The sequence below is a fragment of the Cervus elaphus genome, chromosome 19, assembly GCF_910594005.1.
Source record: "Cervus elaphus chromosome 19, mCerEla1.1, whole genome shotgun sequence".
In the NCBI taxonomy this organism is placed as follows: Eukaryota; Metazoa; Chordata; class Mammalia; order Artiodactyla; family Cervidae; genus Cervus; species Cervus elaphus.
The window spans coordinates 26,409,388-26,424,012 of NC_057833.1; the positions used below are offsets into that span (position 1 = coordinate 26,409,388).

Consider the following 14,625-nt stretch of genomic DNA (forward strand, 5'->3'; position numbering starts at 1 on the left):
TATCCTATTTAATTTGTAAACCTAATCTGTCCCTGGTATAACAAATAATTAAAATAAGTAGGCTAGCATCACATTTAATGTTTTATTTATAAAATATCAAATATTTTAAATAATAATATTCATAAATAAGAGATAGTTTCTTGATGAATTTTACATCAATGATCTGTGGTAATAATTAGGGTTGTTGAAACAGTAAGATTTAGAAAATTTTGATATTCTCATTGATTAGAGATTAGTTCAAAATTTCATTTTAACACTTTATTTGTTTCTGGAAAATATTATTTGATTGTTCTTAGTTGAGTACACTGTATTGAACACAGACTGAATTTTTAAAAAAATTTTCTTCTTCTATAAGGTATCTGAAAAGACTCAGAATAAACATTGTGAATGCTATAATTTAACTAATAGCAATTGGTACCTGTAACTATTTAGGTAGAAGAGATTTGTTTGATTCTTTATTTAGAAGTCATCCAGTTTAGGTGAAATGCTACTTTGATTCAAGTAATTTACCTTAATATTTGTTATTCTCCTTTACTTAACAAACCTTTACTGAGTTCTAAAATGTGTCAAGATTTAGACAGTGACTTAAGGTATAAAGATGAATTTGACATGACCCCCTTCTTTCAGATGCTCACAATATATTGCAGAAACCAGAGAAGCATCAAGTCAACTGAAAGCAGTATGGCAGGAATGGTTAATGTGGTTTGAACTAATTATTGTAGAACCTAAGATGAATCTGCCTGTTACAGAAATGATAAAATTAAACTGATTGCATTTTAGTTAAATAGATTTTGAGAAGAGTTGTCAGCTACAGATCTGACTGTGTGGGTCCCAGGCAACGGGTAACAGACTTTAAGGATGAATAGCCGAATATGTAGTCAAACAGTGAAAAATATTTTACTAGCTTTCTCTCATCAACCACTATTTTTACAAGATTATGTGAAGGGTTCACAAATTGATGCTTCTGTTTACAAATTCTTTTAACATTCTATGCTAAATAGGACCAACAGAGGAGAAATATGTCCTTTAACATTTTAAAATTTTCTGTCAGTTATTTTTATTTATTTATTTGCTTGCCAAAAAGTGCTGTCCATTAACCTGTATGGTCTGTGAGTCAGGGAATTAAAAAATACATGAACAGACTTTAAAAATTGTATGCATAAAAAGCTGCACATTTTCTAGACAGCTGTCCATGGAATATATCATTTGTTCTTTGAAAAGTCCTTATTTAATCTTAAGGTTGACACTTCGTCCTTAATTCATGCTGCAATGCTTCTAACTTCCCTACATGATAATATGAGTTAAGGAAGGTATTAGTCTACAGTTGCTAGTGCTGGCACTTGGTTTATATGTTTAACAGTATAAAAACAACTCTTACATGTTTCTCTCTGTATGATATAGAAATACATGCATACGTGTGTGTGTGTGTGTGTGCTTATTGGGATCACAAATGGGTTCAAATGTTATATTTATGTCCTAAATATCAGTCTCAAATCAGATTCAGTAGTTTATTGCTGAAATAATTGCTATGGTGAGTTCAAATAACTAGAAGACTTTAAAGGTTCAGAGAATGTTTCTTAAACATACTTTTAAGTTGCCCATCTGTACCTTCAATGTCGTGTGCAGTGGTAATCAAGATAATAGTGTGTGTCTCGTTCATCTAACCAGAATGTCATTCTGAGTGGCCATTTTATTGATGACATGAAAATTGAACACATTTATCCCTGTGTAGTTTAAACTCCTCTCCAACATTATAATTAATTGGAGAAATCAAACATTTATTCAAAGAGTCAATACAGATTTTGGTACAAATAAAGTCCAAGCATCATAGAGCAAGAAGTAATCTAAGGAAAGCAAACATTTCAGGGTATGCCTAGAGTATTTATTTGATTTGTCTCAAGTGTAACAGCAGTTAAAAATTATGACCATATGATATTTTGAATGATAAGTACATATATATATTTATGATAAAAATGGAATATTGAGATGAGTGTAAGTGAAAAAGTAAACATTTAACCTATTTCCCCATATCACATGGTGTACTTACTCCCTATTCTGTTGTTCTTAGTCGCTCAGTAATGTACGATTCTTTGAGACCCCATGGACTGTAGCACACCAGGCTTATTTCCCCATGGGGATTCTCCAGGCAAGAATACTGAATTGGGTTGCCATGCCCTCCTCCAGGGGATTTTCCCAACCCAGGGATTGAACCTGGTCTCCCACGTTGTAGACATATTTTTTACCCACGGAGGCCCCAAGGGAAGCCTAGAATACTGGAGTGGGTAGCCTATCTCTTCTCCAGGGGAGCTTCCAGACCTAGGAATCGAACTGGGGTCTCCTGCATTGCAGGCAGATTCTTTACCAGCTGAGCTACCAGGGAAGCCCAGTTTCTCCCTAGTGAAAACAATGTATAACAGTTTCTAGTTATCCTTCCAGGGAATCTCTGTGTACATATAAATATGTGTAAGTTTAATTCTTTTTCTGTACAAATGAGGTGATGCTGTTCATTTTGTTCTGAAATGTACCTTTTCTTCTTAATCATGTGTTACATAATTTTAATATCAGAACATATGGATCTATCTAATTTATTTTAACAAATGCCTAAGACTGAATTGGTTCACTGCTAATGGATGGATGGATTTGATGGATGTTTTAGTTGCCATTTTTTTTATCATTTCATTTTTGGAATGACAATGATTATGTTGTTATCATGGGCAGTTGGTCATTTCTGAATCTGAAGATGGTTTAGATTGATCTCCATGAAAGGTATTGGATCAAACATGGGTAATATAGTTGCCATCACTACTTAGTGATGGGATTTTGGACAGGTGGAGTTAACTTACAATGTTTCTGTGATTATATGTATAAGATGGATGTATTTTAAAAACAAGAACATCAGCCCTTGATGTACAAGGTGATTAGGAGAACACAGTGAAGCGATATATGTTTAAAAAAGATGAAGTCCCTTTTAAATGTAAAGTAGATTTAGCATCCCATGCTCTTAATAGAGTTATATAGCTCAAACGTGGGCTGTGTTATGTGCCTCAGTCATGGAAAAATAACTTCTGGCAATTTTATTTGATTATGCTTCACTTGATCTGAGATTTAAGGGGAGGCTGAGATCTCACTGGGCAATACTCAAGACAGTGGATGAACCTGCTTCCACTTGCTCCCTTAGTTACTGTTATTACAGCGGGTCCTGTGAGCCCCACAAAAGCAATCCTACTGTTGGAGAATTTTCCAAGCTTTTAGTCATATTTGTCTACTGTAAATTGTGGATGGATAGAGAAGAGTAAGTCAAATCAGACATGCATCTTGTTGTGTAACCTTGTGACAATTAGGGAAGATAGGTCTCTGAAAATGCTAAGTAGGATAAAGTACATACAACATCTAGCAAAGTTCCTGACAGGCTCATAGTCATTCCAATGCTAATTCCCTCATAATACATAGATAACCAAATTAGCTGTAACGTAGTAAAGGTAATGGAATTAAAGACAAATCTCAGCAACTTTGTTTTACTATGAAATCATTAAAAATTTATTGTACAAAACTGAAAAAACTTTGTGTATGTCTTGGTAAACTGATAACTCACTATTGTAGTTCTGAGCACTGCATATTTTCAAAAAGTTCAGTTCCTTCTAACAGCTCCTATTTTATCAAAGTTCACATTTTATGGACTTTTGCTTTGGGGAATAAATAGTAAAATAACTGTAAGTATTTCACCATGCCTCAGACAGCCCCTGGAGAACAGAAAAGGGAACAGGTATGACTTGGCAACTTTTATCGTGTGCTCCAAGCTCAGCTCATTCCTTTCATTTGCCTTGTTCCTTACCACCCATGAATGAAAATTGTTATAGGAATTTCTCAAACCATAGTGTTATATCTTGTTACCACACTTCGGTTTCCCCTTTTGATTTACGTATTCACAATTAATTAGATTTCTTTTTTAAAAAACCTGAAATCACTATCCAGTATTAAAAATTAAAAAAAAAAAAAGATGAGGAAGTTTTATATTTACGAATACAGAAAAATCTCTCAGATATATCATTAAGTAAAAAGAGCAAGGAGCAAAACAGTTAATTTAGAATATTATCCTTTATGTGAAAAATAGTAAAAATACATATAGTTTATAATTATTCATGTCTGTAGAAATAATTTTCTTGAATTTGCATGAAGAATACAGAAACGACACACACAAAACCAAAGAGTAGTTATCTACAGGACTGGACATAAAAGGAAGGAGCAGGGAGTTAGGGGTAGATGAGATGGGACCATGGATTTTCGATGTACTTAGATATTTATTGATTGATTTTTCAACTTTGTGAATGGATATCTATTTACAGAATACAATAAATAAAAAAAATTGAAATTCATAGTAGATACAGAAAAATGCATTATAAATGTCATGGAGTATAAACCTGAAGGAAATGGGTCTTGGTAGCACATTTTTTTTTACTGTGGCCTGTAACTTAGGGCAAGTTACTGAGTCAGTCTCCCTATGCCCAATGACCTCACCTGCTCCACACGAACAGGATGCAATTGGTTATCTCATGCTTTAGATGTCATTTGGGTTGTATTTTAATTGAGCTAAGGATGTGCATAATCTAGAGCTACTTGATTAATCCCATGGATCACTGGAAGTATGGAAATCTGTTTTCTAATATATTTTCCATCCAAAAAGTTGTCATAATATTTCTTTGACAAGGTCCCTTTTATAATGTTCTTCTGTGTTTTTTAAAAAGTAGAGACATTGTGTGACATAATTTCTCTTTAAAGTATTTGATTCCATAGCAGTTTTCCTTAGAGGAATTTAACTTTTCAACAAAAATTTATGCTCTGAAAGTAGCAATAGAATTTATGGAGCACCAACTATGTAGCAGGTAGTGTGCTAAGAAGTTTACATCTGTAATTTTCACACCAATCCAAAAAGTTGCTTTTATACATGTTTACATCTGTAATTTTCACACCAATCTTACAAAAAGTTGCTTTTATACATGGATTTCTTCTTGAGGAAATAGGGCTTAATGATATTTAGATCACAGAATAGATATTCTAAGTATAAAACTTCAGTGTCAACAGATGTATTAGAAAAGGTAAGGAAGATGAATATTAACATCTCTCTATGGAATATGTTAGCTGTAGCTCTGTTTAGAGGCAGTAAAAGGCTAAATAATTTCCTTAAGTCTTTTCACTGACAGACTGGGTCTGAGAGAGGGTGTGTATCATGGGAGCTTCTCTTGTCTGCCTACTCTGCCGACAGGCATGCTGAACAGAGAGACAGAGAAAAGTGGACACAATGAGATAACCACTCAGTGATGCACACAAAAATGGGAGCAAAAGAAAGACACACACTCGCAAACAAACCATACCCACAGGCACAAAAAGAGAGAGAAAGGGAGATACATGAGGGGAAAATGCAGAACGAGATATGCATGCCATCTAAAACAAACTCAGACAGCCACTATGGAGATACAGTGAGATGCAGCGGGGAGGCTCACAGAGGAAAAGACACAAAACATACACACAGAATGGGACACAGAGTGTCAAAGACATTCAAAAGCAGCAAGAGAGACTCATAAATGGAGACACAGAGAAATACATATGACAGATAGGTAAAAAGCAGGTGCCTGGTCAGAGAGATGCACGAGGCAGAGTGAAGCATGCAAATAAACAGCAAGACATAATTGGCCAGAGTCTCATACATTCAGAGACATTTAGACATAAAGCAAAGTGAGCAACATGTAACTCCAGAAGAATGAAACCCATGTTTAACTAGACAGAAAAACTCATGTGCTCATGCACAAAGAAATAACACAGACAGAAGCAGATAAACTTTCCATGCACACAAAGATAGACACACACATAAACAGGGAGAGAGACATAGATATCCACAGTCTGTAGACAAAGAGAATAAGACTTTAGTTCTTAAGACAATAATAGTCCCTTTGCTTCCCTGGCTCCTGCCCTAGACAGAGGCCAAGAATTCCTCATTTCCCAGGCCACAGATGGTGCTACCAACCTTGGATCACTGTACTCTGTTCCTATTGCATTTTTATACTTCTGTTTATTTCATTATGTTCTAGGGAGTAAATTTCTCTCACTTTTTGATGTTTATCCCCCTTGGATATTTCTTGACAATTTTCACATCTTCCTTATGTTAGACTCCTTAATTATTCTAAAAAAGAAAGTTCTGAACTGCTTCACACTGGTTTCATTGTCTAAAAATGACCTTTCCCAATTTAGGATTTCCTACATAGCCTTTTTCCTTCCATTATGTGCCATAGTAAAATAGATATCCTTGCTGATAGCTGAACCCCGAAGAATCAAAAATTTTGTCAGAATCAAATAAATTTTATTTATTCACACAAGTATGGTGTGAAATACTTTGAGATAAAGATTATTTCTTTAGTAGATTTATAAATATGAAGGCAAAGGAATAGAGCTACTTAGTATGTTTAATGGCACATATATTTTTGCATTGCTTTTATCTACATATATGATAGATTTACCTTCTATCTATTTAAATATTCCCACAAAACACAACTTTATTTGGAGTGGGCAACTTTGTTTCTTCTGGGCATTGTCTTCTCAGAGAGAAGGTATTGTTAGCGTTGAGTTTACAGTCACACAGGCATTTCCAGCTGATATGTGTCCTCGCCAAGCATGTACACAGTGTGGTCAGTTTTAATATATATATGAACAACTTTTCATTTACTCCAGTTGAGGGTCAAAACAGAAAAAAAGAGTCAAGATTCCCCAAATAGGAAAATAATCTAGAACACAAGTTTTCCTCAAATTTTAGCCCATGGACCTCAGTCATCATTAAATTGTTGGATTCTTGGCTGAACCATGACCAGTCTCAGGAGAAAGGGGAGGTAAGAATTGTCATTTTTAATAAACTCCTTAGGTGTTTTCATGCAAACGTGTTGGAGAAGCAGTGTCTGGAGAACTGAACTGTATTGATTTTTTATAGGCATTAATTCTGAAAGATAAGTTCAAATGCAGAAAAAGGGCAATGTGGGGAAGTTTTCCAAGTGTGAATTGTGCATTGAAATTATCCTGAATCTATCTATTCAGTTTCCTTTCTTCCTTTTTTAAGAAGATGAACCATTTTAGTCTTTTTATGTTCTTGCTCTCTTGTGAGGTTTTTCATTGTCCATCTGCTTAATCAGGAATGTCTGGAACAATTTAGTTGCCTACAGATTTCTACTCCATTTCAACAAAATCATGTTGAAATTCATTTGCTCTCAATGAAAAGTAATCTTCAGGTGAATCACAAAGGGTAAATGAACTCTAATTCTATGCAATTAAAACATTCGATAGTGTTTCTTACCATAGCCAAGAAAAGCCGGGTTTTGATACTAGATAAATACAGATGTGTGTGCTCAGTCACTTCAGTCATGTCTGACTCTTTGAAACCCCATGGACTGTAGCCCTCCAGGCTCCTCTGTCCATGGGATTCTCCATGAAAGAGTACTGAAGTGGGTAGCCACTGCCCTCCTCCAGGGGATCTTCCCGACCGAGGGATCAAACCTACATCTCCTGTGTCTCCTACATTGCAGGCGGATTCTTTACCCACTGAGCCACCTGGGGAACCCAAACACAGATGTAATCCTATTCAGAGGGGAAATACATAGCGATGATAACTTAAAAAACACACATTGGAGTGATTATTCTCTTGTAAACAGGATTTATTTATCCAAATAATTCACCACAGGAACGCTGCAACCTCTCTTAGTGTATCTAAAACTTACAAACATTGATTCATGTGCAAAGTTTCGAAATACATCTCTTGCCTGAAGTCAAGTACATATTTTTTATTGCTTTACATTTTAATACAATTGTATCCAGTTTTCTATATTAAAATAAAAATTCTGTGATATTCGTGACATGGCTGTTTATCTAAATATGAAATATTTCACAAAATCAAATGTGATTTCCATATTTGAAAAAAATGTGCTTTCTGTTTTTATTGTAAAAATACTGGAGATTAAATGTAAAAGCATTTATATGGGCACGTTTTTTTTTCTTCAAAGGCATTCTTGATTGCCAGTAGCAAAATATAAGTATTAAATATGCCATCTTTGATAAGTATTATTATTTTGAACTATCTTGCAAAAAGTAGGTTGATTTATGGCATTTTAATGGCTTAAAGGGTAGAATGAAAATGTGTGGAAGGAGAAATCAATAAAGCATAGGGCCTCTTATCCCACATTGATTCTTGTAATCCAGTAACTATTAAATACTTGAGAGATAAGCCTCTTTTAAGATGGCATGTTTGTATTTTGAAGATCAAATGCCTTAATTTTGCTCATGGGTTTCCCCAAAACACAGTTCATGCACAAAATAGAATACAAGTTTTCACTGGTCATGCTTCCTATTATAGATATTCTTAAACTGAGCGTCTTAAAGGCTCACTCTGAGTGGGGTTACCCTTAAGCAACTGCTTATTATGGTGTGATTTCACCTTTTAAAAAATGTTACACATTATAAAATAAAGCTAGAATGTCTGAGATGATAATGGAATGAACAAGAATATTTTAATGTTCAAATCATTTAAAAGCATAATCTCATCCTGAATATCATTCTTAACCTTACTGCAAAAATTTTTTTGGCATCTTAACTGGGTAAAATATGAGAAATGCTAGCTTGTCTCAAACCTGTCAACTCTCTTCTTGATGGTTATTATTACAATGGAAATAAAGAATTGTTATGACATTTTGCTTTTAAATTTTCTGTATTTTTTTATAATGCTGCAAATTCAGACCTGACATTTTGCCAAAAATGACAAAAAAAGAAAGTTTTTTTTTTTTTAATTTTCATTTGCTGGTAATCATTTTCAAATCTATAATGGCTCGATATCAACAGGGTAATGAGTTTATTAAATACACATGGAATGTTTACTTCTATAAGGACACCATAAAATACCTATTTTATTTTCTTGTGCAGTTGCCCTAATATCAATTAATCTAGTTTTTTAATGTTTCAATTACTGTTTTAATAATAATTCTTAATATTTAGTGTGTCCTTAAAAATGTACCAGAGACTGGCTTAAAAGTTCCAGATATATTACCACTTAAAATATATATATATATTTATTTATTTTTGGCCAAGCTGGGTCTTCGTTGCTGTACATGGGCTTTCTCTAGTTGCAGCGAGTGGGGGGCCACCCTCCATTTGTGCACAGGCTTCCCACTGTGGCGGCTTCTCTTGCCGCAGAACGTGGGCTGTAGGGCACATTGCGCAGGCTTCGGCAGTTGTGGCCTGTTGGGCTCAGTAGTTGCTGCCTGCGGTGTCTAGAGGGCAGGCTCGTTACTTGTGGCCCATGGGCTCAGTTGCCCTGCAGCATGTGGGATCTTCCTGAACCAGGGATTGAACTGATGTCCCTTGCATTGCAAGGCAGATTTTTAACCAGTGGACCACCAGGGAAGCCCTATTACCATGTTTAATATATGAGCTTCATAATATTTCTATTCCCAATGAACAGATGGATTAATCAAGGGCCAGGGTTTTCAAGTAACTTGCTTAAAGTCTGACAACAGGTAGGACAGTGGAGCCAGAATGCAGCAACAGGAAATTTGATTCCAAAACTTGTTCTTTATAGACATGTAAGGATGCAAGTGGATTTTAATTTTAATAATTGTCTTAAGTATATATGGATTTTTTCTTTAAGATCATACAGATACTTTTCTTTTGAATATGTGATGCAGCCAGTTCTTTGTGTCATAACTGTGACCGTTGCAATTGGTAATCCCCACGATTTACGCTTCACTTACTAATAATTACATAATACAAGGTTCCTATGTTACATGAGAAAAGCCTTTTGCAATATGTTCATAAACATCATCTTATTTGATTCTACAATAATCTCCTGAGATGGATAGAAGGCATTGTCTTTTCCTTTCTACAGCTAAAGCAAGGGAGGTTTAGAGATGTGAAATAACTTGAACAATGTCACATAGATTAAATGGTGGAATTCAACCTAGAACCTGGTTCTTTTGTTACTAATTTGGGCTCTTTGACTAAGATCCTGGCAGGTGAACCGTCTCATGCCTATAAGGCCTTTGGGTACTGTGAGAGCAATTGCTCATGGCTTCATCATCTAGGCTCTAACGTGCCTGTGGGGTCCATAGCCCTGAGACAAAAGTAACAGATTTGGTTCAAATGTGATGTTCTCCATCTAAATAGATCATGCTTCCTGACTTCTTCCAGGCTGCCTTGCTTGTATAAAGCTAGTTTCCTGCATACTCAATGTCTCTGTTAGAATGGGACTCCTTCCTTCTGCGGATCACAGTACTCACACGTCTTTATTTTTTTAATCCTCTGTATACAGTCTTGTTTCTCTTTCCTCCTACCACATTTGTAATTGTTTCATTTACTGTTTTCTTCATCATTTCGATGCGTCTATACCGTGTAATAGGTTAGAAGCAGAGTGAGAAGGGAGTCTCAGATTTCACATATATATATATCCATCTCATTGAGATTCTCTTGGATTTTAACTGCTATTCTATTGATCTCCCTGAATGCAATTTTTAAAACATTTTTGTGATATTCTGTGAGGGCACAGAATAGTCCTGATGGTATGAATTTCAGAATAATACAGATCTGGCTCCACATCCTAGCTCCCTGTTTACAGAAAAAGATACTGGGCTAATTTGTTAGTTTTCTATTCCCTAGACTCCCTCTCCAACTCACCTGTTAAGAGAATAATAATAATCATGGGATTTGGGATAGTTGTGAGGTGTCAGTGTGATCAACCATGTGGAGTAGTTAACATAGTATCAGTTTTCTTGAACAAGTTCACTAATTTCTGTTTCCTAAACTATTAACTAAAGATAATACCACCTACTTCACTACAATAGCTAGTATTTTGGTTGCCTATTGAATCTGCCTGCAAAAAAGGAGACATGGGTTCTATTCCTAGATCGGGAAGATCCCCTGGAGAAGGAAAAGGCCACTCACTCCAGTATTCTTGCCTGGAGAATCCCATGGACAGAGGAACCTGGCGGGCTACAGTCCATGGCGGTCACAAGAGTCAGACACGACTGAGTGACTTTCACTATTTACATTGTATCAAATAAGCAATTTGATATTTTTGACTAGTAGTTATAACAACTTCATAGGTAGCTGTCATTATTAATGTCCTTATTTTACAAACCAAGATATGAAGAAATAGAGAAATTAAGATCACAGAACTTGTAATTAGCCAAGGCAGGATTTGAACTAGGTAGCTGAGTTCTAGAACCTCTACTTCAATCAGTATGCTGCACTGCTTGGCTTAGCCTAACTGTTAAAAATATATGAAAATCCATTATTTGTTAGACACAAGATCATCCAGAAAGCTATTTCTGCCATATTGTCATTGTCAAAATATGGAGCTATGTGTAGATAACAGGGAAATTGTTCTTGGGTGAAGAAGTACTTTAACATAGTCTTACTGGATTCTATTCTGTTCTGTTGGCATTTTCCAACTTGATATTTAAAGATGCTTGAGTAATACAGAGCATAAGAACATTGCAAAAGTCTCATAGCTGGTCGATGACTGAGTGGGAATGACCTAATTCTAAGTCCTTTTTATTTAGAACATGTTATGATAGGAAGTGTGTGTGTGTGTGTATGTGTGTGCATATTAAAGAGTTTGTTTTGAGTCAATGGATAGGAGAGAGGTGAAAGACAAGCAAAAATTTAACCAAACTTCTCTATGTTAAGCCATTTCCTAGGTACCTTAATTATTACAACAATATTTAAGGAGGATTGGCATTGGGCTGCTAAGAATCTATGAAGTTAAAACACATGTCCCAAGTTACACAATTGGCACATGAAGGAGTCAGTATTTGAAGTCAGTGTGGGTGTGTGTTTGTCTGTCTCTAATCCTATATATACAGAGTTCTTGGTGGCTTATGGTAAAGAATCTGCCTGCCAATGCAGGAGACGCTAGTTCGATCTCTGGTCCTGGAAGATCCCATGGTGAAGGAAATGGCAACCCACTACTCTATTCTTGTCTGGAGATCCCCATGGATAGAGGAGCCTGGTGGGCTACGGGCCACGGGATTGCAGAGTTGGACATAACTTAGCAACTAAACAGCAAACAACAACTAAACATACACATACATGCATATCTATCTAAACACATTCACAATACCAAAAAGTATTACTATATATTTTAGGAAATATACTTTAGAGTCATAGGCTTCTGGGTTTAGAAATGTCTTTCAGGTTAGTCCAGAGGTAATATTTAAAATATAAATTGTCTAGTCGGAAAGACTATCAGCCTATATAGCGATGTCTCTTGGTGCTGGGAGCCCCCTGCTGTGCCAGGCATCGATCCTTTAGTAGATTTATTAAATCTGCTACACTGAGGACATCTGGGGAAGGGGCTAGAGCTAAAGCATCTGAGGTGCTAGAGTAGGGGTTTCTGGACAACCAGTAATTTGCTGACCTGTACAGAGCATTTTCTGGACCACGAAAAAGTCAGAACGGCCAAGAATTGATGTCTTCCATCTGTGGTGCTGGAGAACACTCCTGAAAGTTCCTTGAACAGCAAGGAGATCAAACCAGTCAATCTTAAGGGAGATCAACCCTGAATATTCACTGGAAGGACTGATGCTAAAGGTGAAGCACCAGTATTTTGGTCATCTAATCCACATGACAACTCGTTGGAAAAGTCCCTGATGCTGGGAAAGATCAATGGCAGAAGGAGAAGAGGGCTTCAGAAGATGAGATGGCTGGATGGCATCACCTCTGCAATGAACATGAACTTGGGTAAACTCTGGGAGATGGTGTGGGACAAGGAGGCCTGGCATGCTGCAGTCCATGAGGTCACAAAGAGTCAGACACAACTGGTGACTGAACAACAGAACATTTCACTATTTCATTGGCCTATTTGGCTGTGCATTAGCCCTAGCTACTCTTGCTCTTTTTTTTTTTTTTTTATTGTTTAGTTTTTATTTCATAATCATAAATTTAACTTTGCAATCCAGCTAAACTTGGAGGGGGATAAGGAAAATATGGAACCCAAAGAACTGTAGCAAGAGCACAAAGATTATAGGATATTTCAAGCAGATGGAGGTGAAGGGGTGCTCTCCTGGGCTACAGAAGGAATGGTCTCGTGGTTAAGTAAAACACAAGTCAAATTTATTAGATTTGTCCACAGTCAGCAATGGTGGTCTTCTTGCCGGTCTTGCCATTCCTGGACCCAAAGCGCTCCATGGCTTCCACAGTATTCACGCCCTCTTTCACCTTGCCAAAGACCGCATGCTTGCCATCCAACCACTCAATCTTGGCAGAGCAGATGAAAAACTGGGAACTGTTTGTGTTGGGGCCTGCATTTGCCATGGACAAGATTCCAGGACCTGTATGCTTCAGGATGAAATACCCATCTTCAAATTTCTCACCATAGATGAACTTGCCACCAGCACCATTATGGCGCGTGAAGTCACCATCCTGCTGTCTTTGGAACTTTGTCTGCAAACAGCTTGAAAGAGACATGGTCCAAGGGCTCGCTGTTGACAGTGATGTCAAAGAACACGATGGGGTTGACCATGGCTAGATAGCACGGGAGGCTCCGGGGTGGCAGCATCTGCAAGGCCTCTTGCTCTTCTTTTAAGTCAGGTTGACTACTTCATTTGTCCGCACTTAAATTATCCCATAACAATTTAGTTTACTAATCATATTCATTGTGAGGAAGGTGTTCTTCTTAACTTACATTACTTATTTTGTTTAAATTCTATGATCTTCGTTCTTCCTAATCTCTTGGCTTGTTTTTAATATTTTTTCTGGTTTTTCCATTTAAAGGTGTTTCTATAAATATTTATTTTTACTTAAAGTTTAATTTCAGTGACTTCTAAATAAAATACTAGTTAGGTAAGTCCTAAAGGCTTTTAGTTGTAATATAATTATGATAAGCCTATAAATTTGTGGTTTATTTTAAAAAGATCTATATTATATCTGATACTTCCACATTCAGTTTTTCCATTTCCCTGCTTGTCCGTTATTGCCTTGTGACTTATTTTAAAGGAGCTAACTAGGTAAGAAACCTGAAATCTTGACCTAGCCCTGCTTTTGACCAGCTCTGGGGCCAGCAAGTCATTTCACGCTCTACTTTTGTTTTGTTGAGGACCTGCGAAGTGAGAGGATTTGATAGTCACTCAGCAAGGTCCCTTTCCAGCTCTAGTGTCTTGCCCTATGAATCTGGCCATTTGATCACTGGATTCAAAAGTGTTTCTACAGTATCCAGTGTAACCTTGACATTTACTGCATCGGGTGAGAAAGAGCACAGACTTGTGTCCCCAGCAGATTGTAGCTCACATGGTAAGAGAGTCAACCCATGTGGGCTTGAGTGTATGGAGTAGAAAGAGTAAAACCGCTTCACTGGGGATCACAGGTGATTAACAGGGACAGGCATGCAGTAGACTGGAAACTCACGTGGTCATCTCAGGAACACACATTCAGCCACTAGGCTTACCTAGGACTTCAGCATTAGAGGACTTGTCTTCACTGGTTGATTTCCCAGTGAGACCCACTTGGATAATAGGATCTTAATAATTACTGGTTCAAATTCTTTATCTCACTTATGGACCTAAAATAGAGTGATGTCCAAGAATCAAGGTATTTTCACAATCAGGT

The 14,625-nt window shown here is 36.6% G+C and overlaps 1 protein-coding gene and 1 pseudogene across 7 annotated transcripts in view; one reads left to right on the plus strand and one right to left on the minus strand.

Moving 5' to 3' along the window:
* NLGN1 (neuroligin 1) overlaps window positions 1–14,625 on the plus strand; it is an 894,249-nt gene that overhangs the window by 368,166 nt on the left and 511,458 nt on the right. The window lies entirely within an intron of this gene.
* Window positions 12,917–13,543, minus strand: LOC122675929 (annotated as a pseudogene). Its single transcript, XR_006335370.1, has one exon. The product of XR_006335370.1 is annotated as a peptidyl-prolyl cis-trans isomerase A-like (transcript).